At 52.2% G+C, this 26,940-nt stretch overlaps 1 protein-coding gene across 1 annotated transcript in view; it reads right to left on the reverse strand.

Moving 5' to 3' along the window:
• Window positions 1–7,378: 7,378 nt before the first annotated feature.
• The window catches only part of LOC131809911 (basic proline-rich protein-like), a 28,803-nt gene continuing 9,241 nt past the window's right edge, over window positions 7,379–26,940 (reverse strand). Inside the window, exons 2-6 of the mRNA XM_059137395.1 lie at window positions 22,513–22,681; window positions 20,540–20,656; window positions 19,676–19,827; window positions 13,667–17,204; window positions 7,379–12,960 (exon numbers count right to left, since the gene is read on the reverse strand). The gene's annotated coding sequence lies outside the window, so the exon portion shown is untranslated. The remainder of the gene's footprint in view (window positions 12,961–13,666; window positions 17,205–19,675; window positions 19,828–20,539; window positions 20,657–22,512; window positions 22,682–26,940) is intronic.

The raw sequence follows: 26,940 nt of genomic DNA on the forward strand, positions 1-26,940 counted from the left end.
CGTCTGGGCACAGACGCGCCCACGGCTCGCGTCCCGGCCACTCCCGATCCCTCCGGGCCCGCGGCCCTGCGGCCCGCCCCCTCCACGCCCCGCCCCTCGCCCCGCCCCAGTCCCCGCGCCCCACCCCTCGCCTCCTCCACGCTCCGCCCCACACCCCTAAGCCCTTCGCGGCCCGCCCTCGGCCGCGGCCCGCGGTCTCCGGACCCCGGCCCCGGTGCCCCCCGCCCCCGCCTCCCGCTCCCGGCCCAACCCGGATCCCGGGGTCCTCTGCGCCCCGACCCCGCCCCCGGCGCCCTCCGCGCTCCGCCCAGCCCCTGGCGCCCTCTGAGCTCCGCCCCCGACCCCGCGCCCTCCACCGCCCTCCCGGTAGCCTTAGCGCGTGGTCCGCGGCGGGGCGCCTGGATCCCCGAACGTCCATCCCGAGCCACGCCCCCACGCCCTGTAGCCCCCACCCCGTGGCTCCCACGTCTCTTGCCGCGTCCCCGCGCCCCGCCTGGCTCCCTTCCCGCGCCAGGGCCACCCGTGCTCTAGCCAGATGGCTAGGACGTCCCGTCCTGGAGAGGGAAGGGCTGGCATTTTTAGGGCTAGTGTTACCTTCCGTTCAGCCAGCTGGTGGGCGGTGTTGTGCGCTGGGTGAGGGGCCGAGGCGTTCTTTCCACCAGTGGCAGGACAACTGTGGAGTGTGACCATCCTTCCTCGTACAGCGGTACCCGGACTGTTCACAGGGTAGTGATGGTTGCTTTGCGAAGGGAGTGTTTTCATTTATTTCTTAAAAATAAAGTCAAAAAGGGGCGCCTGGGTGGCTCAGTGAGTTAAGCCGCTGCCTTCGGCTCAGGTCATGATCTCAGGGTCCTGGGATCGAGTCCCACATCGGGCTCTTTGCTTAGCGGGGAGCCTGCTTCCTCCTCTCTCTCTCTGCCTGCCTCTCTGTCTACTTGTGATCTCTCTCTGTCAAATAAATAAATAAAATCTTTTAAAAAAAATAAAGTCAAAAAGTAAAGTCAAGCTTATTAGGGTTTCTTTTGTAGTGAAATATTAATTTCCGACTTATTGGTTTTTACTTCTTTAAAAATTTCTTATTTTTTTTAATTGAGATGCCATTCACATACCACAAAATTGGCCCCTTTGAGTGTGCAGTTCCATAGTTTACAGTATATTCACAAGTCTGTGCAACCGTTACAAGTCCGTGCAACTGTCATTATCTAATTCCCCAAGGGTTTCATCACTTGGAAAAGGAACTGGTAGTAGTCACTCTCCTCTTACCCCCTCCCTTCCGCCCCCAGGGATTCCTAGCCTTCCTTCCCTGTCTGTGGATTTGCCTATTCTGGGCAAATAATAAAATACTAAATCCTCATTCGTGACTGATTTCTTTCACTTGGCACGTTTTTATGGCTTATCCACACTGTAGCCTGTATCAATACCTTCATTTATTTTAATGCTGAGCAAGATTCCATTGCATGCACACACCACATTTGTTATTTTTAGATGTTGATAGCCCACTTTTTGGCTATTATGAGTAATGCTGTTATAAACATCTGTGTACACGTTTTTGTGTGGACACATGTTTTCAATTCTTTGGGGGTACTACCTAGAATAGAATTGCTGGTCATATGGTAACTCTGTGTTTAACTTTTTGAGGAACTGCCAGACTGTTTTTCAAACTGGCTGCAACTTTTTATATTCCTCCCCCAATGCAGGAGAGTTCCAATTTCTCTCCATTTCCCTAACACTTTTTCTCATCTGCCTTTTTGATTCCAGCCATCCTGGTGTGGGAAGTGGTGCCTCATTGTGGCTTTGCTTTGCGTTTCTCTAGGTCATCATGAGGCGGGACATCTTTCCATGTGTTGGTTGATCCTTTGCATATCCTTGCTGGAGAAGGGTCTGTTGCGATCTCTTGCCTCTTTTTGTTTTGTTTTGTTTTTGTATCGAGGGGTAGGAGTTCTTTACATTTCTGGATACCAGACTTTCATCAGCTATATGACTTCCAAATTGTTCTCCCCTTCTCTGTGTTGTCTTTTCACTTTCTTGATGCTATATCCTTGAAAGTACAAAAGTTTTTATTTTGACAATGTCCAATGGACCTATTTTTTTCCCCTTTGGTCACTGTGCGGTGTCCTATCTAAGTACCCAGCGCCTAGTCCCAGCTCATGAAAGGTTACACCTATATTTCCTTCCTTCCCACTACAACAGTCGTTGGTTACTGTAGCTTTGTAGTGAGTTTTGAAATGGGGAAGTTTGAGTCCTCCAATGTTGTTTTTCTTTTTCAATATTACTCTGGCCGTTTGGGGCCTCCTGCAATGCTGTATCACTTTGAGGGTCAGTGTTTCCATTTCTTTAAAAAGAAAAAAAAAAAAAAGCCAGTTGGGATTTAGAAAGAGATTTCTTTGAATCTGTATATAAATTGGGGAGGTGGAGGATAATGCTATTGTAAAAATACTAAATCCTCTTAGCCATGTCTTTCCCTTTATTTAGGTCGTCCTTAATTTCTTCAGTGATGTTTTGTGGTTTTCAGTGTACATTAGGTTTGCTTTTGCATTTGATTCTTCAAAGGCAAAGGTTATCATAGGCCTAGGCCTTTTTGGATCTGTCTTTCAAAAACATTGTATTCTGAGGGGCACCTGGGTGGCTCAGTGGGTTAAGCCTCTATCTTTGGCTCAGGTCATAATCTCAGGATCATGGGATCGAGACCCACATTGGGCTCTCTGCTTGGCAGGGAGCGTGCTTCCCCCCCCTCTGCCTGCCTCTCTGCCTCCTTGTGACCTCTCTCTCTCTCTCTGTCAAATAAGTAAAAATTTAAAGATTTTTAAAAAAAGATTTTATTTATTTATTTGACAGAGAGAGATCACAAGTAGGTAGAGAGGCAGGCAGAGAGAGAGGAAGGGAAGCAGGCTCCCTGCTGAACAGAGAGCCCGATGCGGGACTCGATCCCAGGACCCTGAGATCATGAGCTGAGCCGAAGGCAGCGGCTTAACCCACTGAGCCAAGTACAATCTAATATGATACAACAAAACCCACCCAGATCAAGAAATATAATATTTCCAACATGCCGGAAACCTCCCCAAAACTTTCTTCCCCTTCAGTCACTTCTTTGCTTTTAACGGAACCATTCATGGATGCATCCCTAAATGAAAGGGTACAGTTTGCCTGTCTTGAACTTTACATCATGGGATCACACTCTATCTTCCTTTTGTGTCTTCTTTTTTTGGCTCAACATTCTCACACAAAGCTCATTCATCCTGATCACTGTATAGTATTCCGTTGTGTGGCTGATATAGTATCCATCCTACTGCATTTGGACATATGGGTTGTTTCCAGGTTTGGGCTATTACTAGCAACGCTGGAATGAGCATTTATTCTTTTTTAACCAGGAAAAAATTACTAAAAATAATTCTCAGAAGCCTGAGCAAGCATATCCACGGCCTTTGCAGAGCCGAGGACAGCTGTGTTCCTTCAGAGTCATTTCAGAATCCCCCGACCTCCTCCTGAGAGGACCCCAGACAGTGGATGGACCGGACCCCAGCAGAGAGCGCCGTCGGCGAAGGCGTCCAGCTTTTCCCGGATGTGAACAGTTTAAGGCTTGGGTTGTGCAACCAGCCCTGGGCTTTGGCACGCGTCTGGTCAAGCGACTGGAATGGACTGCCCCCATCTCCCTCCCCCCAAGATTAGAGTCATTTAATCCTCTGGGTATTTGAGGGAGGAAGGGGGCCCGGAGAGGTCGGGCGAGCTGCTTTGCCACAGACCGAGCCTGACTCTATCTTTCCTGCTGTATTGAGATGAAAGCCCTTTGCCCACCTTCCCAGGTGAGAGCTTGGCTGTTCTACAGGTAAGTTGGATCAGGAGATCGCCTGGTGTCCTTTGCCCTGGGAAACAACATTCAAAGAACCGTTCTGACTTCCCACTATAGGGACAAGGGGTGAGGGGAGGGGAAAGACATGCAATGATACAGCTTCAAATGACTTCCAATTAAGCTTGTAGCTAATTGTCCACAGCCTGAGCTCCCTGGAGTTGCCCGGTGGGTCCGGACACTAAGCAGGAAGGGAGCCTTAACGACTGCCAGCTTGCTGGGTGTCTTTAAGCCACTGAGTGTGGTCTCCACCAAAGGGAGGCAGCGACTCCAGGCTCCCCATCTCTCAACAGAGTTCCTGGGCTCTGCTTCTCCTATCGCTGGGGCTGTTGGTCTCCCAGGGAGGCCCGACCCAGCGGACAGCGGACCCAGAGAGACGTCAGGCTCAGGCTGTCACTGACATTCGCATCCCACAGGGAATCCGATGTCCTACGAGCCACATTTCTACTTGGTCTCCTGGTCCTCCCACCCCCATCCCCGCTCCTCCTTGGGGAATCGGTAAGAAACTCAGACGGAGTCTTCTTTGGACCCCAAGTCATCTTTCTAGAGTCTGAGCCAAGCGAGCTGGCCGTTGTCTGCTGCTCCATGTCCAAGGTCCTGGCTCGTGGCGACAGTCTTCCCCGCACATCAGCTGCCTGACTGCAGAAAGGAGGGGCCGGGACGTGCAGAGCCCCATAGCCGTGGCCAGGGGCTCCAAAGGCAGATTGGCTTTGGTTCGCTTCTCTTCTCAGTCCCACCCCCAGTCACTGGCACCAAGATCCTCCCCGAACAACCATAAAAGTGGTGACAATCTGATGTCTCTAAATCAGAGGAGCCCTGAACGATGTTCCAAGCATAATGCCAACCCGTGTAACACATTGTGTACATGATTTTAAAGGTTTATTTTATTTAGGGGGGGGGGTGCGGAGAGGCAGAGAGAGAGGGAGAGAGCGAAACCTCAAGCAGACTCCACACCCAGGGCAGATGGGGCTGGATCTCACGACCCTGAGATCATGACCTGAGCCAAAATCAAGAGTCAGACGCCCAACCGACTGAGCCACCTAGGTGCCCTTTCATGTATGTGACTTTAAGAACTAGAACAGAAAAGGGACTTTTCCTTATGTTGCTGCTAGAAATGTGGGCTGGCCACCTTTCTCATTTCCCTGTTTGGAGGTGAATATAGCCCATCTTGCTTTTTCCTGCCCCGGTACCATAGTGAGCAGCAGCTGTGGTAGAGGAACCCGGCCCACACGGGCCCCTCTCTGTACTCCCCCACCCCCAAAGGAGGTTGTGCAAGCCTTAGCATGCTCATGGGGCCGTTGGGACACATGCCTGCAAGGCCAGGATAAGGCTGACCAGCCACGTTTCTGAGTCAGGGGTCTCCATCCTCTTTCAGGGCACCCTTGGGTGGGTTTGTGTTCCCACAGAAGCCCTCGAGTCTCGGTGGGATGTATTAAACTCTCTCCCAACACCTTGAGCCTCCCCTTCCCAACCCCAAACTCTGAAGGCTGCTTCCCCTGGCTTGCTGTGCACCCAGCCCTGCTGCCTGCAGAAACCCGGAGGGTCCCAGTTTTGAGGAGCCCGTGGGTTGGGCCCCCCATACTGTAGTGCCCAGATGCCTGGATTCATTAAAGAGCTAAGCCACTGGAGGGAAAGGGACTCACTTGGCAGGTAGCTCTGCCAGCAAGGACATGGCTGGACCCAGGAGAGAGCTCTTGGGGTTCAGTGGAGACCCAAGCTCTAATCTCACACCCCTGTCCTGACCCCAGCTGGCACGCAGAATTCCAAAGACCAGCTGGGAAAGGGACTCACTTGGCAGGTAGCTCTGCCAGCAAGGACATGGTTGGCCCCAGGAGAGAGCTCTTGGGGTTCAGTGGAGACCCAAGCTCTAATCTCACACCCCTGTCCTGACCCCAGCTGGCACGCAGAATTCCAAAGACCAACCCTCGCCTGGCCAAGATTCCTGTCCTCTGGTTATTTCATCAGACACGCATCTAAATGGTGTTGCAAGGGAATTTTGAAGGTGTAGCTGACGGCCTGTTATGCCCTGAAGGTACCATCCCCACCCACGGCTCAAATCCATTCGAAGCCCTCAGTCTCAAGAGATGGTATTAGGAAGGGGGGCTTTGGGGAGGTGATCAGGCTTAGAGGAGGTCATGGGGGGGTAACGTGATGGGATTAGTGGCCTTATAAGAAGAGACACCAGGCATTTTGGCTATGGAAGGACACAGAGAGGCATCCGGCTATCTATCGATAAGCTGGGGAGTGGCTCCGTCCAGGAACCGAGTCTGCCAGCTCCCTGGTCTGGGACTTACAGCCTCCAGAACCACCTGACATCAATGTCTGTCTATTAAGCTGCCCCATCTGGGGTGTTTTTGTCATAGCAGCCTGAGCTGAGTCAGGTCCTACGTCAGTGCAACTCAAGATGCGAGGGTTATTCAGGTTGGCCTGGGCCAGCTAGGGGAGCCCTTCAGAAGAAGCAGGTTTTTCTTTGCTTGTAGCACAAGAGGAAGTCAGAGAAACGGGAAGAGTGGGGGAGTCCTACGAGGGGGATGTGACGCAGGGATCCCGCCGCCCGCCGCAGGGTCGTGAGTGGGCCTGTGAGCCGGGGAAGGCAGGGCAGGGGCTGCTGGGAAACAACGGGGCCCCGAACCCGCAGCGACCTGCACCCAGGGAGCCGAAGACAGAGCTGGCCAGCGCCCCGCCGGGAGCGCCACAGCCAGAGCACAAGACCCAATGGAGTCACGGCGACCTCCGGCCTACAGACACTGTGAGGTAATAAGCTGGTGTGGTTGCAGGAGCCACCAAGTGTGTCATTTGTTATGCACAGGGACAGGAGGACGCCCCACGTGACCTCACAGGGGCCACTTCACCTTGCCAAGCTTCCAGTGCCGTATCCAGAAAATAGGGGCAGAGAATTCACAGGGTTGCTGTGAACCAGCGGCTATTTTGGAGGTAGAGACAGAGCCCTGGCTGGGCTCGGGGCCAGAAGGCCAACGTTTGCTAGTGGCACCAACCGGAGTAAGGGATTTAACTTCTCTGAGACTCAGTTTCTTCATCTCTAAAATGGAGCCAATAGCAGCTACTTCCTTGGCCAAGCAGTAGCAGTGGGATGCAAAACCCTCCAGCCAGAGACCACTTTTCCTGGAGCCCCTGGCAGCTAAGTGTGGTCATGTGACTAGGCCTCAGCCGTGGAAGGTGAGTGGCAGCAATGGGCTGCTTCTAAGCATGGGCCTTAAAACACGGCATGTGGCCTCCCGCTCGCCCTTCCTTTCTGGAATGCTGAGGTTCCCAGGCTGGCCACACAGCACGGACAGGCAGGCCAGGACCGTGGCCTCCAGGAAAGTGGAGAAGGAAGACAGAAGGAACCCCGGGGCCTGCCTTAACCCCCATGAACAACCAAGACAGGGCGCATGGCTGGCTCAGTCCACGGAGTGTGTTGACTCTCGATCTTGGGGTTGTGAATTCAATCTTGGGGTTTAGCGACTGCTGAAAAAGATCTTTAAAAATTTTTTAAAACAAACAAACAAACAAACAAAACCAGGGCAAGGAATATAGGTCTGAGGGTCTTCAGCCCAGAGTTTTATTTCATAAAGTGGAATTATTATACATATGTCAAGTAATTCATTCGTGCTTATAAGTAGTGTTTGAAGAATATTGTACAATTTCAGTGAATCAAGGGATCCGGTCATTTATTCATCCCACACATACCGACTGAACGGCTGCTCATTATCTGAAGTTATGACATGGAGGGAAACCAAGACCTTACTTTCCAGGAGTTTACCTTCCGGTCGACAGAGATGATAAACAATCAACAAATATGCAATTGTCCAACCGTGGTAAGTGTGGGAGAGGTGTAAAGCCAGGTAATAGGGCCAGGTGCGCTTGGGCCGGAGGATGATGGCGGTACTTCCACAGGTGTCCAGCAGAGGGGATTCTAATGGCATCTGACACGCTCCTGAAGTGAGAGAACAAGAATTGAGACAGGCAGGGATAGAGCATCCTAGGCAGAGGAAAGAGCACATGCAAAGGCCCTGTGTTCAGGAAACAGCAAGGAGCCATTGTGGCTGGTGCAGCCATGGAGAGGGAGAGGAAGACAGAGGCAGGGTGAACACACAAGGCCCTCGGTCAATGTGAGGGCTTTAGCTTTCGCACACTGAGGGACACAGGAGCCACTGGAGGGCTGAGCAGAGGTGTGCTTCGAGCTACGTGGAAGAAATAAAGCCTGGCTTAGGGGCCCCTGCACGATCTAGGTAAGCAACAGTGGAGGCTGAGGTCATAGATATGTTCTGGATGCAGAGATGACAGGATTTACCAGAGGCTCAGATGTGAGCGTGAGCCCAGGAGGAGTCAAGGAAGATTCTAGACTTCTAAGATTAAAGGACAGAGTTGCCTTTCCCTGGAGGGAGCAGGTGTATGGGGAGGCAACAGCAGGAGGTCAGTTCTGGACACATTACATTACTGTTGGACCAGCCAAGTGGTGGGCGGTCAGAGTCCTAGGGGGGGTCCTGTCTGGAGATAGAAATTGGAGGCAGTCAGAAGAAAGGCAGCATTTAAACCACAAGACTTGAGAGCACCAGGGACGGAGTATGGGAACCTGCGACGCTGCATGACTGGGGGTGAGGCGATGATTCGGGGAAACCGGAAAGATGTCTTTAAACAGTGTCTTTTGTTTTTTTTATTGTGGTAAAATATAAATCACCCCCCAAATTGCCATTTAACTATTTTTTAAATACCCAAATCAGTGGCATCGATGACATTCACAAGATTATGTAGGCATTGCCCCAACTTCAAAAACGTTTTCATCACCCCAAACAGAAACTCTGCCTCCCCTCCCCAGCTCTGGCAGCCACTAATCTACTTTTTGTTTCCCTGGATTTGTCTTTTCTGGACATTTCACACCAACCGAATCTGAGGACAGAGAGCGTTTTTGGATGTGGCCTCTTTCCTCTTACCATAATGTCTCCGAGGTCTATCCACATTGTAGCCTGTGCACAGTGCTGTGTTTCCTTTTATGACCAAATAATACTGCATTGTACAAATATTTTGCTTCTCCATTCATCTGTTGATGGACACCTGGGTCATTTCCACCTTTTGGCCATTGTGAATAGTGCTTCTGTGAATAAGCAGCGACTCTTAATGAGTTTGGTGAGCAGATAAAAGGCATGAACACCCCTCCATTCCAGGAGCCCTTCAGAATCTTCCAGAAGATAGAAAATTCCTTTTGCTCTATAAAGTGGGACCCTGGGCTTCACTAGGTTGAAAGCTCAGCTTTAAAGCAAACGGGATTAAGAGAAAACGTTTTCTGTGAAGAATTATATAACAATTCTACAAGAAACATTGTTTTATATTACCTAATATGTTCAATAGGAACATGAGATCACCTGTGTCTCTGCAGAATAAGTGCTTGATAAGGCCAACGACCGGTCTATGTCGTGCACTCCCCTGCTTGTGTGTGCTCTCTCTCCCTGACAAATAAATAAAAGCTTTAAAAAAATATGCTGGTAGGGGCACCTGGGTGGCTCAGTGGGTTAAGCCTCTGCCCTCAGCTCAGGTCATGATCTCAGAGTCCTGGAATCTAGCCCCGCATTGGGCTCTCTGCTCACTTGTGATCTCTCTCTGCCAGATAAATAAATAAAATCTTAAAAAAAAAAATGCTGGCAAGGGGCACGTATCTACCCTACAACAAAATTGGCTTTATCAACTGTTTTGATTATTACAGTGCATTGTAATTGTTCCGCTTTGAAATTCCATGTATTTTATTTTTCGCCTTTATCTTTTGTGTCCACAGGCATCATTAGATGGGCACAGGGGTCCGTGGCATAAGAGCCTACCGTGAGGGTTTGCCTGGCTTCCCCGTGGGACACAGGCTGTCCTGGACCCTGATCGCCAGTCGTGATGCTGCTGTGAATAGTGCCACCTCTCGCCACCAGGAGGCGCTGTTTCCCCCAGGTCAGGGGAAGCCCAGGCGCAAGTTCAAGGCTTCCTCCCTCCCACCTTTGTCCTAACCAGGGCTGGCAGCAGAAGCTTCTGGGAGTTTCCCTCCCCCCTTCTCTCTTTTTAGGATTTTAAGTAATTCTACACCCAATGTGGGGGGGCTCAAACTTACCAGCCTGAGATCAAGAGTCCCGTGCTCTACGAAAAAGCCAGCCAGATGCCCCTCCCTCTCTTAAAAAACAAAACACTTTAATTATGGAAAATTTCTAACTAGTACGAAAGTATACGAACCCCCAGAAAGCCATGAACCAGCTTCAATAATTATCACCTCGCATGGGGCGCTTCCTAAGTGTACAGATGCCCAGGCCTGACCCAGAGTCTTAGGGCTCCCAAAGCTGGAGGGCCACTTGAGCCACCATTAGAAGCCTGGCCCTGCCTCCTGGGACACCCCAGGTGACCGCACTTCCTGCTCTCCTGACCTCAGCCTCCGATCCCCCCCACCACTCCAACCACCCCCACCCCACCCCCAGCCTAGTGGTCTTCTCCCAGCTCTGACCAGAATTCTGCTCCACTCATTTCCTCTCTCTCAGGCCCCGCAGGACTCGGGGGATAGCTGGCTCCCATCCTCCGCCCCATCACTCTTCCGGTGTCTCTCTGGAAGGCCGCGTTAAGTAACCCACGCCTCACACCCCTGAGCAACCAACCACCCACAGCCACACTCTGGGGCCACTGAGTCTTATGTTGTTTCCTCCTGTGTTGGAGCACAGGCCCGGGAGTCAACGATTTCTCACCTTTTCAGACTGGAAAGAGATTGCGGAGCAATGAAAAAATACGAGATTTTGAAGTGCCTAGAAAAAGTCCCTGAGACAGGTTGAACTGTGTCTCCCCTCCCCCATTCGTATGTTGAACGACTAGCCCCTGGAACCTCAGGGTGTGACCTCATTAGGAGACAGAGTCTCTAAAGAGGTGATTAAGTTAAAATGAGGTCATTAGGATGGTCCTAATCTGGTAGGACTGGTGTCCTTATAAAAAGGGGAAATTCGGACACAGATGGATACAAAGGGGAGCCCATGTGAAGACACGGGGTGGGGATGGCCATCTCCAAGGCCAAGAAAGGCCTCTGAAGGAGCCAACCCTGCTGACACCTTGATCTTGGACTTAACCCCCAGAACGGAGAGAAAAAAATTTTTTTGTTTTTCAAGCTACCTTGTCTGTGATTCTTTGCTAGGGCAGCCCTAGCAAATTAATAAAATCCCCAAATAGATACAGTTCACCAAACTGATAAAATCCTTCCCCAAATTCTGATGCACCAGTTTCTGATCACCACCAGACACAGCCCGGTGCACAGGACCTGAGTTCCCTACTTGTGTGTATCCCCCCGTGGCCCTGGGTTCAGCCGGAGGGAGGATGCTGGTCCCACTCAGCTCTGCTCAGCCTGACCTAGAGGGTGAGTCAGTCACCATCTTTTGCTGGAGCACCTGCTCTGGGCCCGGACCTCCTGGCAAGTGGGCACCAAGGCCTGATCCCAAACTGGGTCACAAGTTTGATGCAGGACCACAGAGTCCTTGTGACCCACAGGTTGAAGGTCTATGGAAGGCTGACCGTCAGAAACAGTGACACAATTCATGGGCAATTGAAAACACGGAACCCTTGCCCCAAAACTACCACAAATTTCAATTTGGTGACAGTCTACACACAGGCCCAGCTAAGCACACGGGTGACACACCCACCAAGCTGACCCTGCCATTAGGGGACAGCAAAGGGAGGCTCAGGGAAGGCCAAGGGTCCAGGACACAGGGATGCCACCAGAGATACTGACTGATCACGTGGGCGCCCCCACGGCCATGGCCAGTGTGCATGTGCATGTGTGCACGAGTGTGAGAGAGAGTAGCCCTTCTTTGTTCTAGTCCACTCTAAACTCACTCCCATAGAGTCAGCATTGCTCTATGTCTCCACAGTTCCTTCTAGAAAGACAAAGGGCTAGACCCGTATCCGAGTCCATTTCCCTACCACTGTCAGATACAAAGATGTTGGAGCAGATCCTGCCTATCTGGTCTGAAGACTCAGAAATAAATTGCCACAAAGACGTGGGTTTCCTACAAAGACCAGAAAAGAAGCGAAGCCGGCTGTGGGTGTCCTTACTTTTTATCCGGCAACTTCTGCAGGGGAAGCGTATCCGAGAGTCAGTGTTTTTCTGGTTTCTGTGTCGGCCTAATGGAAAGCCAAGCTAGATGCAAAAAGAGGTTACTCGCAAATAATTTGACCGGGACCCGACAGGCCAGTTAGATCACAGTCCCAGAGTGTGGCCCCTTTAATTCAAAAGTTGGAGACCATGAGTCAGCGGGCGGTGGGGAGAAGTGCAGGCGTCCTTCGTCCTTCGCTTCGGCCTGAAACTGGGAAGAATGTAAAGACTTCGGCTCAGCGCCGTCCCCAGCCCCGCGCTGGTCAGATCTCCCGCGAGGGACGTGAGTGTCCGGCGGTCGCAGCGGCCCGCATTCCGGGCATTCCGGCCGCCTCACTTCGGCCCACGCCCGGCTCCACGGGCCTGGGGGGCAGAGCGGAATGTGGGCCAAGTGGGCACGGGGCGCGGCCAGGCCGATGTGTGCCACAAAAGGGCCGTCTCTGGAGCCCTCTGAGCACCGGAGGAGACACGGAACAACTCCCGCAGGAATCCGCTGGCTGGAGGGAGCCCGGCTGCCCACTGTGCTTCCAGCTTTGAGAGAGAGAGGACTGGCTTGGACTAGAAGGGGTGTCTCAAGGCCAAGGTTAGACTCAGAAAACCTTTCTAAGGGGTCTTCCGACTTACATAAAGTGGTCCAAATGGAAACAGGCCCATCTTGCCCCACTCGGCGCTAGGAAGTACCGAGGTCGGCAAGACAGAACCAAAAAAGACGGAGTCCAGGCAGACGGGCATGAGAAGGGGAGGGCCGCGGGCCGTGGCTGGCGGAGGAGCAGTGGGGGCACGGGGAAGGTGGGGGGGGTCACAGCGCCTGCATCAAAGGTACCAGGAGCCCCACCCCCTCATGGGTTCTCCAGGTTCGCCGGAGGTCATGGATGAGCCTTGTGGTCCAAGACACCCCCAAGGAGCCAGTGTGTCTTGGCTCTCCAACCTCTGGTGGCTTGGGTCCACTTCCTGTTGCCATGGCACACCAGCTGGCCGCACAGCTCACTGGACCCAAAGTTGGCATCTGCAGGTGAGGCTGGGCGGACCCAGAGGATTAAACTGTCTTTTGCTGAGCTCCCATGGAGGCACCTTTCTCCCCAGCCGCTGGGGCAGACACACCAGCAACTTCTCATTCCCGCCAACATCCTGGGCCTGGGAGGGCGGAAAAGGAAAACCCTCCCCAAGGCAGACTCATGTCCTAATGCCCGCCCAGGCACGTTCGCCAAAGCTAATGACAAAGCTAAGGACTGCCTTCACAGCTTGCCTTGTGGGGGGAGAGAAGCAGCGTACGTGTGTTTATGGACAAGCCCGTCTGCAAAACAGGTCCACAGGGCAGGAATGCCCCTGAGGCCCGTCTCCAAGGACATGGATTCTCAAGCCAGACTGCTTGGGGTCAAATCCTGTCCCTCATTTCTGTCACATCCCTTGTGACTTTTGGCACTTCCTATGTCTGTTTTCTTCTCTGTAAGTAACAACAGACCCTAGCTCCTGAAAGACACCATTTCCAACGCTTAGGACAGGGCTTTGCACAAAGTGCTCTGTAAATGTTGAGGTTTTTTAATTTAATTTTTTTACTTTTAAATGTTGGTTTTTATTATTCCAGTGTGCAAACCTCTCCTGGCCCGAGACACCCAATACCCCAGCCCAGGGTTGGGGGGAGCTTTATTCCCCTCAACATCCATGAGCAGACCGCTTCAAGGGCCCTAGAGCTCGCTGCCCCCCCCCCCCCCCGAAGCCCTTACCAGCCAACACGGCGGGGTAGAGCCTCCAACATCCAGGCTCCGGTGTCTCCCCTGGCTCCGTCGCCTCTCGCTGCCGCCTCCCTCGGGGCCCAACAGTGTGCAGCACTTCTAGGGCAGTATACTTGCTGATTGCTTCCTTCACTATTACTCACAACAACCAGCTAAGACACTGCCAAAGAAACACTCACAGCTGGCCCCGCCAACGACCCGGGTGCAGGCCTGTTCCACCGCTCGCTCCCGCCGACCTGCGGATAGGAAGGAACATGGCCGTGGAGAGAGCGGGGACCGGCGACAGATCCCAGCCGGGCTGGCCTGCGACTCACCGACCCGGAGGAAAAAAAAAAGACCAAGTCAGCTTTTGCCTGGAAGAGAAAAAGTTAGGAAGGGACAGTGGTCGTCAATCCGCACGGCTATGGGAACCAACGGGGAGCAAGAGAACGAACACAGCGACCCCCGCCGTTCCCCCATCCTGGGCGCCCCTGAGGGAGCCGAGCAGTCAGAATCCTACTGGGAAAGCGGAAGCAGAAGGAGATTGAGATGAAGAGATTTATTTCAAGGAACTGGCTCACATGACTGGGGCTGGCGAGGGCCGCCTGGCAGCCTGGCCGGCCGCTCTCAGGCAGGAGCTGACAGTGCAGTCCACAGGTGCGGTCTCTTCCTCTTCAGGAAAGCCCCAGCTTTGTTCTGAAGGCCCTCCAACTGCTTGGATGAGGCCCACCCACGTCATCGAGGTGAAGCTTTAAAGTCAACTAATCGTAGACGCCACCCGCATGGGCCCAAAGCAGCGCCTCGCTCGGTGTTTGGTTGAATGACTGGGTCCCGCAGTCTAGCCAAGCTGACTCGAGGAGCCCATCATGGTGGCTGCTAGAACATCTGGCCACCAGCTGCTTTGGCTGTGGACCACCGATAGTTCCTCTTCTGTGTGGGGGCAGGGACACACAGGGGCGCTCCTGGGAGGGTCACTGAGCCCCCTGCCCCAGGCCAGGAGGTCCCAGAAATGGGTTCCAGGCAAGCTGCAGTGGACGAAAGCAGCTCCCAGGTGGGCAGACCCTGCCCACCTGCTGTCCCCTCACTGGGCTTCCCCTACACTCAGCAAGACGCAGAGCACACAGCACCCCCTTCCTTGGCTTCTAAATGTCCAGTGGGAGCTGGTGGCAGTCTCTTGTTACCTTAGTCTTCTGCCCCCAGACAGATGAACCCGTGATGCCTTGCCTAAAAACCAAGCCAGACTAGACTTTAATTATGGCCTTTCAGCGTGGAAAATACGCCTCTGCTACGTCCAGTCTTATCTCAAAGGTTCAGTGGCTCTGTCAGATTGGAGCCCTGCATCCAAGAACCACCTGCGGGCTCCGGAGAAGCGGGTTTCCTGGTTTCGTGCTGCAGCTTCTGACCCCACGGGCCCAGGATCGGCCCAACGGCACTTTCCACACTGGCCGTCCTCAAGTCAGCACGGGGGCAAGCAGGAGCCTGAATAACACCCGGGCTGGCTGGAAGAGGCAGGGGACCCCCCAAATACTGAAAACAGAAGCAGGGTCCCCAAGGTAAAGACAGCAACGTGGGAATTAAGCAATAGTGGCGCGCTTGGTGTCTGAGCTCAGAACAGCATTTGGGATGGGCTAACCCTCCCAAAAATGGGCTGTGAGAGGCGGGAACGAGCTCACCAGCACCCACTGGCCTCAGGCTGGTCCTTGGCACCGCTGTCAAGGTCAAGTCAGCCTGGTGCCTGTGTGTTTCTCAGGGATGGGGCACGCGCTGAACCCCAGCAGAGGTCAAAAGCACTAATGGAGGGAGATGAGGGAACTCCTAATTCTTGGATCCAGCCTACCCTCAGGCTCAGAAAATAAACCAAAGGAAAAGATGGCTCAGAAAAGCAAGACCAGATGTGTCTTCTACTGCTAAGCAGCCCCTGTCCCTGATCTCCATGCTGAACCCCATGTTCTCAATCTAGGCAGTGAGTGACCTGGGTGATGCCGTGGCTGCCTGTGGAGGCTGCTCCCCGGACACCAGAGCTGAGTTGGCAGTTATGGTAGCCAGGAGGGCCTCCTTCTTCCTCCTCTGGAGTCTGGGGTCCTCAGACAGAGAGGACAATCTTCCCCGTCAGAGAGGAGAGGTCTGGACTTCAGGAACAATCTTCCTAGTCAGAGAGTCAGAGAGTGGAGGCTTAGACTTTGGGGACAGTCTTCCCAGTCAGAGGGGGCAGGCCTGGACTTCGGGGACAATCTTCCTAGTCAGAGTGAGGAGGCTTGGACCTCGGGGACAATGTTCCCAGTTAGAGAGGGCAGGCCTAGACTTCAGGGACAACCTTCCCAGTCAGGGAGAGGAGGCTCAGACTTTGGGGACAGTCTTCTCAGTCAGAGAGGGGAGGCTCAGACTTTGGGGACAGTCTTCCCAGTCAAGGAGGGGAAGCCTGGACTTCAGGGACAATTTTTCCAGTCAGAGAGGCGACGCCAGAACAAGGGTGAATAATGAGTCAGTGGCTGAAATCTGTGTTCCACAAAGTACACAGCACACAAGTCAGCAGGCTTTTACCACGTCAGACCTTCCTGCAAAGCTGCAACCCAAGGTCAGAGTGAACGTACTTAGATTTGAACGGACATTCTCTTCTACCGAAGGGCTTTTGGTTCAGCTACCAGGTGAGCTTCTGCTGCATTAACACAAGATACTTCAAAGACCTGGGGCTCGGTTCAGAGCCCTGATTCTGTCTTCAGTTCATTTGTCCTAACAGGGGCCCTCTGGAGCCCCAGGCCCAAAACCTCTCCCTACAGAGTCAAGACCGCTGGTCCAGGGAGCCGGGAGGGATACAAGAAAACTGGAAGTCATCTCTACCGAGGAGTTTTAAGTTCCCAGCACTTAAATTTTAGACACTGAAGAGAAAGTGGCTTCTGGCAACATGGCTCTTGGATGTTCCAATTCCTGGAAAAAGAGGCGCCCTCTTCATCCAGGAGATGTGGAAATTCATTCAGGAAACCTTCCCAATCCTACAGCACACGTCTCAGCAAGCACAGATGTTTCTTCGGCAGCCATCAGCTTCTGAGTGTGCACCTGTGATGGGCTGACCCCGTGCCTGCGTGGGGGCGCAGGGGGTAGGTCGGGAGGGCGGAGGATGTCCTGGGCCTTGGGGGGTGCATGAAGAAAGAGATGGGCAAGAAACCACAGCCGCGCCCAATTATAACTGTGAGCAGTTCTGAACTATGAGAACAAGCACTTTCAAAATGCCCGATCTGGGGGCAGAACGGTGGTGCTGGGAACGAGTCACAGCTTTGCACCCCACACTCCTTCCCCTGCCAGGCTTGGAGAGGAATCCGAAGATTTTTACCACAATTTTTACCACCAACCTTAGTTAGGCTTCCTCTTGCATTTCACAATGATGCGGGAATTTTTCTGCTCTTGCACTGACCTCCAGAAAACCAGACCCCGTGGCAGGAAGGTGGTGGTGGCCCAGAGGAGCTTCGGGGACCTGTCCAGATCTGTGAGTGACATCCATCCAGGTTAAAGGCCGGGCAGAGAGAAACCTGCCTTAAGAGTGGGGGATCTCACACTAAAAAAGAGAATTGCAAGTCAGTCTCGCTGAAGAACATGAAGGCAGAAATTCTCAATAATTGAGAATTCAATAGTACATTAAAAGAATAATTCACCACGATCAAGTGGGATTTCTTCCTGGGCTACAGAGTTTCAATATTCGCAAATCAGGGACGCCTGGGTGGCTCAGTTGGTTAAGCAACTGCCTTCAGCTCGATCGTGATTCTGAAATCTCGGAATCGAGTCCCGGCATCAGGCTCCCTGCTCCGCAGGGAACCTGGTTCTCTCTCTGACCCTCCCCCTTCTCATGCTCTCTCTCTCACAGTCTCTCACTCCCTCTCAAATAAATAAATAAAATCTTTAAAAAATTCACAAATCAATCAACATGATACATCACATTAATAAAAGAAAGGATAAGAACCAGATGATCCTCAACAGATGAAGAAAAAGCATTTGACAAAATATACAAAAATATGCAAAAGACCCAAGCTAATACCCTCCTCAACAGGGAAAAACTGAGAGCCCTTCCCCTACAGTCAGGGATGAGACCGGAATGTCCACGCTCCCCATTTCTATTTCACACAGTACTGGAAGTCTTAGCCTCAGCAGTCAGACAACAGAAAGAAATATAAGGTAACCAAATCAGCAAGGAAAGAAGTCAAACTTCCACTATTTGCGGATGGCATGACACTGTATGCAGAAAGCCCAGACGTCTCCACCAAAAAATTGCTAGAACTAATACATGAATTCAGCAAAGTTGCAGGATATAAAATCAATGTGCAGAAATCTGTTGCATTTCTATACACCAATAAGGAAGCAGCAGAAAAAGAAATCAAGGGGTCAATCCCATTTACAGCCAAAAACAATGAGACACTTATGAACAAACTTGAAGAGATAAAAGATCTGTACTCTGAAAACTATAGGACGGGGCGCCTGGGGGGCTCAGTGCATTGGGGACTCTGCCTTCGGCTCAGGTCATGATCCCAGGGTCCTGTGATCAAGCCCCGCATCGGACTCTCTGCTCAGCAGGGAGCCTGCTTCCCTTCCTCTCTCTCTGCCTGCCTCTCTGCCTGCTTGTGATCTCTGTCTGTCAAATAAATAAATAAAATCTTAAAAAAAAACAAAACAAAACTATAAGACGCTTATGAAAGAAATTGAAGAGGACACAAAGACATGGAAATCCGTGCTCGTGGACTGGAAGAACATCCTTAAAATGTCTATAACAAACTAAGCTGCCTGTGCAGCTACTGTAATCCCTACTGAATACTAGCATTTTCCATAGTGCTAAAACAAACAATCCTAAAATTTGTATAAAGACCCAGAACAGCCAAAGCAACCCTGAAAAAGAAAAGAAAAACTGGAAGCATCAGGATTCTGGATTTCAGGCTCTATTACAAAGTTGTGATCATCAAGACAGTACGGAACTGGCACAAAAAGAGACACATAGAGCAATGGAACAGAATAGAGAACCAAGAATTGGACCTACAACTATACGGTCAACTAATCTTCAAAAAAGCAGGAAAGAATGTCCAGTGGGAAAAGACAGTCTTCAACAAATGGTATTGGGAAAACGGACAGCAACATGCAGAAGAATGAAACTGGACCACTTTCTTATACCATGCACAAAAATAAATTCAAAATGGATGAAAGACCTAAATGTGAGAGAGGAAACTGTCAAAATCCTAGAGGAAAACACAGGCAGAAACCTCTTTGACTTTGGTTATAACCACTTCTTATTAGTTTTCCCTTGCGGGAAGCAAGGGAAACAAAAGCAAAAATGAACTATTAGGAATTCATCAAGATAAAAAGTTTCTGCGCCACGAAGGAAACAATCAACAAAACTAGAAGGCAGCCTACAGAATGGGAGAAAATACTTGCAAATGACATGTCTGATAAAGGGTTAGGATCCAAAATGGCTAAAGAATGTATCAAACTCAACCCCCAAAATCCAAATAATCCAGTTAAGAAATAGGCAGAAGACATGAATAGACACTTTTCTGAAAAAGACATCCAGATGGCCAACAGAAACATGAAAAGATGCTCAACATCACTCATCATCAGGGAAATGCAAACCAAAACCATGACGAGATATCATCTCACACCTATTTAGAATGACTAAAATTAACAGCACATGAAAGAACAGATGTTGGCAAGGATGTGGAGAAAGGGGAACCCTCGTGCACTGTTGGTGGGAGGGCAAGCTGGGGCAGCCCCTCTGGAGAGCAGTATGGAGGTTCCTCAAAAAGTTAAAAATAGAACTACTCTATGAACCATTAATTGTGCCAATAGGTATTTACCCAAAGATAAAAAAAAAAAATACAGATTTGAAGGGATGCATGGACCCCAATGTTTACAGCAGCATTATCAACCAGAGCCAAACAATGGAGAGAGCCCAAATGTCCATCGACTGATGAATGGATAAAGAAGATGTGGTCTATATATACAATGGAATATTACTCAGCCATCAAAAAGAATGAAATCTTGGGGCACCTTGGTGGCTCAGTGGGTTAAAGCCTCTGCCTTCAGCTCAGGTCATGATCCCGGGGACCTGGGATCGAGCCCCACATCAGGCTCTCTGCTCCGCGGGGAGCGGGCTTCCTCCTCTCTCTCTGCCTGCTTCTCTGCCTCCTTGTGATCTCTGTCTGTCAAATAAATAAATAAATATTAAAAAAAGAAAAAGAATAAAATCTTTCTGTTTGCAACAACATGGATGGAGCTAGAGTGTATGACACTAAGTGAAATAAGTCAGAGAAAGACAAGTACTGTATGGATCCCATTCATATGTGGAACTTAATTAAGAAAACAGACAAACATATAAAGGGGGGGAGGAGGGACGCCTGGGTGGCTCAGTTGGTTAAGCAGCTGCCTTCGGCTCAGGTCATGATCCCAGCATCCTGGGATCGAGTCCCACATCCGGCTCCTTGCTCTGCAGGGAGCCTGCTTCTCCCTCTGACTCTGCCTTCCACTCTGCCTATGCTCGCTCTCGCTCGCTCTCTCTCTGACAAATAAATAAATAAAATCTTTAAAAAAAAAAAAAAAAACAAGATTTAAAGGGGGGGAGGAGAGAGGGAAGTAAATCCTAAGAGACTCATAACTACAGAGAACAGACTGAGGGTTGCTGGAGGGAGGTGGGTAGGGGACGGGCTAGGTGGGTGATGGGCACGTAGGAAGGTGCTGTAGGTAAGTGATGAATCACTGAATTCTACTCCAGAAGCCAATATTGCACTGTATGTTAACTACATAAAATTTAAAGAAATAAAAATAAATAAACAAAGAAGCCTAAATACAAGGTTAAAAAAAAACATAAAAGAAAAGAGTGGGGGAATCTCCGGGACAGGGCCATGAAAGACTTACTTGGATGTTTTCAGCCTCAAAAATGATCATCTGTCCAGGTTGAGGGGAACCAGCTTTCCCAGAGGGGCAGAGAGCACCCCTGTTTTTCCTGAATGTCAGGAGCCAACCGTGCCTGCACTGGAGGAAAGAGCAAAGGTCACACAGTCCCTGGTGGCTGACACTGGGGCGTGCCTGTCCCTCCACTGGTCCTGCAGCATCCCTGGGTGAATGGCGACCATGTCTGCTGGCTCTTGGGGGCTGCTGGCCAGAAGCCTATTGCCTCTGTCCTCTGCAGAGCTGGGATGTGCTCGTCTAACGCTTCTGAATATTTAGAATCCTTCATGTTTCCCAATCTGGTCCTTACCAGATGGAGGACTTCAACAGCCAACTCTGGGAGCAGCAGGTTCATCGAGAGGGAGAACAGCTCAAATGCTTGAGGACCCCCAACCCAGATGCACAGTGGGGAGAGGGGTTGTCTGGGAAGCAAGAAGCAAACAACAGACGCCTGATTGTCTAGAATTGCCCTTGCCTTAAGAACAGAGTATAAAATATAGGTACTTCAGGAGTGAGTGTAATTGTCAGTTATTGACTCCCTGCCCCCCAAGTTTCCAATGTAGCAGATCCTGACTGACGGCTCCAAACCCACATCCCTCTCTCTGGGGTTCAGGTAAACTAAGCCTCTCTTCCTCAAGACACATGCCTCATGCCAGCCCCTTCTCTTGCCACCGATTGGTTGGGGCCAGACCTGAGGCATCACTATGGCCAATGAGATGTGTGGAAAAGTCAGCTGGGTCTTTGGGAAGGATTCCCTCGCTCATAACAAGGCAGGCCCAGGAAGGGTTGGCTGGGAAGGAAGCTGGTAGACGATAACATCCACAGACAGAGGACGGCTGGGCAGAAATATGGAGAGAGCCCAACTCCTTGACATCCCTGAGCTGCTGGATACAGCCCACCCTGAAGCTGCTGACCTCTGGACTTTTGTTTTATAAAATGTTTACTGTTCTGATTCCTTAAGTCATTTTGAGTAGGACTTGTCTCTTACTCTCAGAAGAAGGAATTCTAATTGATACATCCTATAATCTAAGCAATTTGGGCATCACGAATTACCTTGGAATTAAAAAAAAAAAATTGAAACTGTTTAACAAAAACACCTCTGTTCAGTGGCTGCAGGCATGGCATACCCGTCCTCTCCCTGAAAACGCGAGGACAGTTTAGGCAGGTGGCCCCTGTTCTGGGCTCTTCCACTTTCAACCATGTCAAACAGGACAGAACTAGTCCTCCGTTCCGGTGGAGGGTCCCGGGTTTGTTCTTCAGACCTGTGCTCCCTTCCTGTCCTCAGGCCGGAAATCCTCCAAAACACTAAGGGCTAAGTACAGTGAGGGTTAAGTACAGAGCTGGAGATAGGCTCTCACAAGGAGATGTTTCAAAACTTCACAACTGCAAAATAAAAGCCAGCCTAAGGAGCTGTAACATAAATTTGGGTTTCGGAAGAAGCCCAGCACTACCCCTCCCGCCCCAAAATGTTTCTCTGAGTAGGGTCTGAGGGTCCTGCCCTGATTGAATGCTGAGCCCCGCTGGGCAGAGGCACCCCCCAGTCCAACCCCCCACCTTACGGAAAAGCAAAACAGCCCCTTAACCACCATAAAGCCTTGCACGGGCTTTCCATCTATAGTTACTAAAAAAGCCCTGTCCCCAGCCCTCCAATAAGGATCAGTGAGCACCTGGGGTACCATTTCTGGACCTTGCCCTCCCCCCACTCTCTGTTAAGCAACCAGGTTCCATAAGACGGTTACTTTTTGGAACAAAAGCTCAGACAATTAGTAATGTTTTCCTAATACCAAGGCCAAATTCCACCCCCCCCAGTAAATCCTCTAGAAACAAATCTGTGATTTTCTCCACTCATCCCAAAGATCTTTTTCTCAAGGTGTAAGTGTTCCCTGAGGTAGATACTGAATTAAACCAGCAGCAGGGGAAAAAAAAAAAATGGTAGTTACCTGCTTTGTGGGCTGAGGGCGGACCAGGGATTGGGGACCACGGACCGCACGGCTGGCTCCACCTGTCTGACCTGTCGGGCTTGCCGCCTCCGGGTCTGGCACCGGGTTCACCTGCCAGGGGGCTGGGCTCGCTGCCAGCACTGGGGCCCCTCCGTAGGTGTGCGTTCACCTGTGGAGACGTGCTCCCCAGTCTGTTTCCATCCTGTGACCCCCCCCCCCCCCCCCCCGCCGCCACCGCTGGTCCCTCTGCACCAGCACATCTTTCCCGAGTCCTTTATCTAACTCTAAAGCTGCTGGTGAGAAAGTAAAAGGAAGAGGAGACAGGAAAAACCCGGTTCCCACGCCCACCTCCAGTTCCTGGGTGACGGTCAGGGAGGTGGAGCTGGGACCAGGAGCCTGAGCGAGGCCACCATGGTCATCATCACTGCGATCACATTCCAGGGTTGCTCTTTCCCTCTGGGTGGCTATTTTGGGAAAGCGGCTTTACTCCAGCAGACTGGCCACCGCCGACACTGGAATCCGGAAGCCTCCAAGCTCTGCCAGGCCCCAGTGCAGGTGAAGGCAGGGACAAGAGCCCCAGGGAGCAAAGGGCAAGTTCCAGGCGCCCTCAAAACTCCGCTCTGGGCACACATGGGCCCACCTATCCCACTTGTCTCCAGGCCTCCACGGAGGATTACCGAGCACCTGGGATTCTGTCTGGGTTGCGAGAGAGGGTCCTAGCTTGATGTCTGAACAGGGGCACTGATGGCACAGCTGGTGGGGCTGGTGGCACCCGGTCCACGAGCAACACGGGCCTTTCTCTTGCCATCCGGGACTCAGTGCCCTTGGCGGCCAGATCTAGCTTCTCCTCCCCTGCACTGTCTGAGGCTCGCCAAGTGCAAGTCCGTAGCGAGCGAGTGAGCTCACAGCATAGGTGTGTGGGAAGGAGGAAGGCGGGGGGTGGCGGGGGCATTCCAACCACTGCTCAAGTTCATCTGCGTGCTATGGAGGAGGCCAAGTAAGCTGAGCCTGTGGGAGCCAGCGCAGAAGAGAACGGCAGCACCCAAGAGCTGCGGGCACAGCCGAGATCTTCCAATACCTGGGGTTTTCCGGGGCAAGGGTCGACGCTACGTATAAAGGCCCTAGCAGAAAGCCAGAATTCATTTCCCGGAGCAGACAGTGAGGCAGGGAAAGCTGCCAGGGGCGAGAAGCTTGGTGGAGCTCAGGCAGAGCCCATCCTTCTTCCCCGGAGGGTCCCCCCGCTCCTCAAAGGAGGAAAGGGGAAAGATGCCCGGGCCAGGCGGGGCCTCAGGGCAACACTGTGCCTTGTGAAGCCCCATCTCCGGGTCAGCAGCTAGTTCTGGTCCCCAGAGGAGACAGCAGCCAGGCCGGCCCTGCTCAAGGAGCCTGATGCACAGCACCGGGGGGCATGACCCCGGTGGGTCTGTCCTAAGGCCTCCCTCGTCGCCCTCCTCCTCCTCCCCTTCCAACAGCCAGTCCTGGGTCACAGGCTTTCAGAAAAATCCCCCAAGCCCCAGACAACGTCAGACCGCCCTGGCCCTTAGCTCATCTGCTAGTCACTGGGCTAAGACCCAAACTAATGGGAGAGAAATGCTGAGCGATTTCAGAAAACCAAACTGCAAAAGGTGCTCGCGATAAAAATCTTCAGCTGGATGGCCCCGTGCTCTGAAACACTCGAGGGAAGCACTTAGCAAACAGGCCTGAAAAAGAAGTTGAGGCCTTCTGCCCCCAGTGTAGCAGACAAGAACCTTTCAAATTTACATATCAAGTCCCATGATAAGTCATTTGGGATCCCCCAAAGTAGGAAGCCTGCCTGTGGTTACAGCAGCGCGAGTCAAGGAAACAAACAAATGAGCCCGATGAGGTCAGCCCTTTGGAAAAGGAACAAAGAAAAACTGCTCCCGGGCGAGAAGCAGCTCACACGCCCAAGCGATGGTCACAGAAGGCCCATTTCTGAAGCCTGGAGTCCAGTGGGTCTCAAAGGGCGGGGAGGGGTGACTTGCCCCCCGGGGACATCTGGCAATGTCTGGAGACGTTCTGGGTTGTCACAACTGGAGGTGGGGGGTGCCCCCGGCACCCAGTGGGTACAGGTCAGGGATGCGACTACATGTCACACAGGACACCCCCAAACACTGAGGCTCACCACACCCCAAATGTCAGCAGTGCTTTGATTGAGAAACAGCTTAACACGAGGCAAAAGAGTTTTCTCTCTCCTTTAAAAGTCCTGGGAAAATGGTCACCTTTAGTCACCGGACATGTCCCTTAGCCTAGAGGGCCCCTGGTGGGGGCCCCTCCTGTCTGTGATGAGGCTGGGAGAGCACGGGCTCTGCATCTTTGGAGGGACCCCGGGAACAGACCGCAGCTTGGGCAAGCTGCCCAGCCGCCGGCCGGGGGCTCCGGACCTCTGAGCTTGCCCTACTGCGGCTCGGCTCTGAAGGGCTCCCACCCAAGCCAGGGCGAAAGATCGATGACACTGCCACTGTCACGGCCGCCGGCCTCACCCGTGGCAGGTGCTTCACAGGCGCTGGTGACCTTTCACACACTCTGTCTTGCCTGAATAAATAAAAGCAGAGTCCTTCTGCGTTCCTGACCTGCCAGCCCGGTGGAACGGCTGAGGCCCCACGTCCAAGTGCAAGGGGCGGGGAGGGGAGAGCCAGGCACACCCACCCTCACAGCTCAAGAAGGCAGGGCCCCGGAAGGAAGCTGGGAGCAGATCGGGGGTCCACCCTGGACCCTCTGAGACAAGCCCCTGCCTGGTGAGCCCCCAGGGGTCCGGAGCTGAGCTGATGGCAGACACATCCAGGGGTACCTCCGGGCCTAGCTGCACAGCCTGGATGTCAGTCCCACAGAGACAGAGGCTCCAGCAACATAAGGAGCACATCGCCCCCTTGGAGTCTTCCCTGGTCTGCCATAGCTCAGCACACAGTCACCGGAAACCAAACCCGGAGCTGGGCAGACGGGAAGGACATGACCCCAGGGCCTACAGTGGCTGCCTTTGGGGAGTTGGGAGCTGGAGGGAGTTGCAGGCTGGACATGGGCCTAACCCATGAGCCTCTCTACCTCGGGATCATTTGACTTTTCATGAGTTACTACTAATTTTATCATCTTAAAGGACATTTGAAAGGAAAGAATGAGACAGACTATCCCATACAGACACCCACTTTCCTGGGAACACACCTCACCTGCTCCGGGAACGTCCACAACAGGCTTGTCCAGGCTGCTGTTCCCGGTCACTGGACCCCAGGAAACCGCCCCATGCAAGGCCACAAAGGCCAAAGAGAAAGGGTAGTGAGACAGCGCCTGGTGCCAAACAAGGAAATGAGAAGACCAGCTCACGAGCAAGGCCAGGAGACCTGGTGGGAGGGAGGCTGCAGGCCCGACATCCCCATGTCTCCTGCCAACACCCCCTGAGCAGGCGGCCGTCCCCACTGATCATCCCCTAAGACCCCGATAAGGTTCTGGATCCATCGCTCACCACTGAGGCTCGCACCGAGGAAAGTCATGCGCAGCTAAAATCCAGAAGCTTGCCAACCTCCCGTTACCCGGCCGACTCTCAGTTGGAACAAGGCACTGCACCCCACTTCCCGACCCTCTGGACCTGAGACCTGATTTTCCACTTAAAATCCTGCCTCAGCCTCAGGCCTGAGCTCGGCATCATCCCCACTGCTTCGACCTCTTACGTCTTTCCATCACGCGTTCCGGGCTCCCCTCCGCTGGCTTGGCTACCCCCCTCCTGGGGAATAGCTCACACGTCGGGGTCACCTTTCCAAGATCCCCTGTCCTGCGAGAGGGACCCAGACACATAGAGACAGGGCCAGAGCTGGGGGGACAGGGGCTGACCCAATGGGACAACTCACAAACTCTGACACTCTAGTGAACATCAACTGTCCCCTAATATCAAAGGCAAAACTTGAGGTACAATGCTCGGCCGTAAACCATCACATTTTAGTAATACCATATACATCATAAACGGTTGTAAGAAAAATAAGTAGATAAGAAAATAATACTCAGAGTAATAACCTAAAGTCTGTGTGTAATGGGTCTTCAGCTTAAGAAGTTCTGCTACAGGGGCACCTGAGGGCTCAGTCATTAAGCGTCTGCCTTTGGCTCACATCATGAGCCCAAGGTCCTGGGATCGAGTCCCGCATCAAGCTCTTTGCTCAGCAGGGAGCCTGCTTCTTCTTCCTCTGCCGGCTGCTCCCCCTGCTCATGCTCTCTCTCTCTGACAAATAAATAAATAAAATGCTTAAAAAAAAAAAAAGAGTATCTGCTACAAAGGCAAACTAAAACAATGTTCCCGGTGGGCTGGACAGAGAAGTCCGTCACTCACACAGGTGCGGCGAAGGGGGGCTTGCAAGAGGGGAGCCTCTCCCTGTAGCCCCAGTCCGGGGTCCTGGCAAGGGCTGCTGGCTCTGGGGGTTAAAAACT

Source organism: Mustela lutreola, chromosome 10, assembly GCF_030435805.1.
Source record: "Mustela lutreola isolate mMusLut2 chromosome 10, mMusLut2.pri, whole genome shotgun sequence".
In the NCBI taxonomy this organism is placed as follows: Eukaryota; Metazoa; Chordata; class Mammalia; order Carnivora; family Mustelidae; genus Mustela; species Mustela lutreola.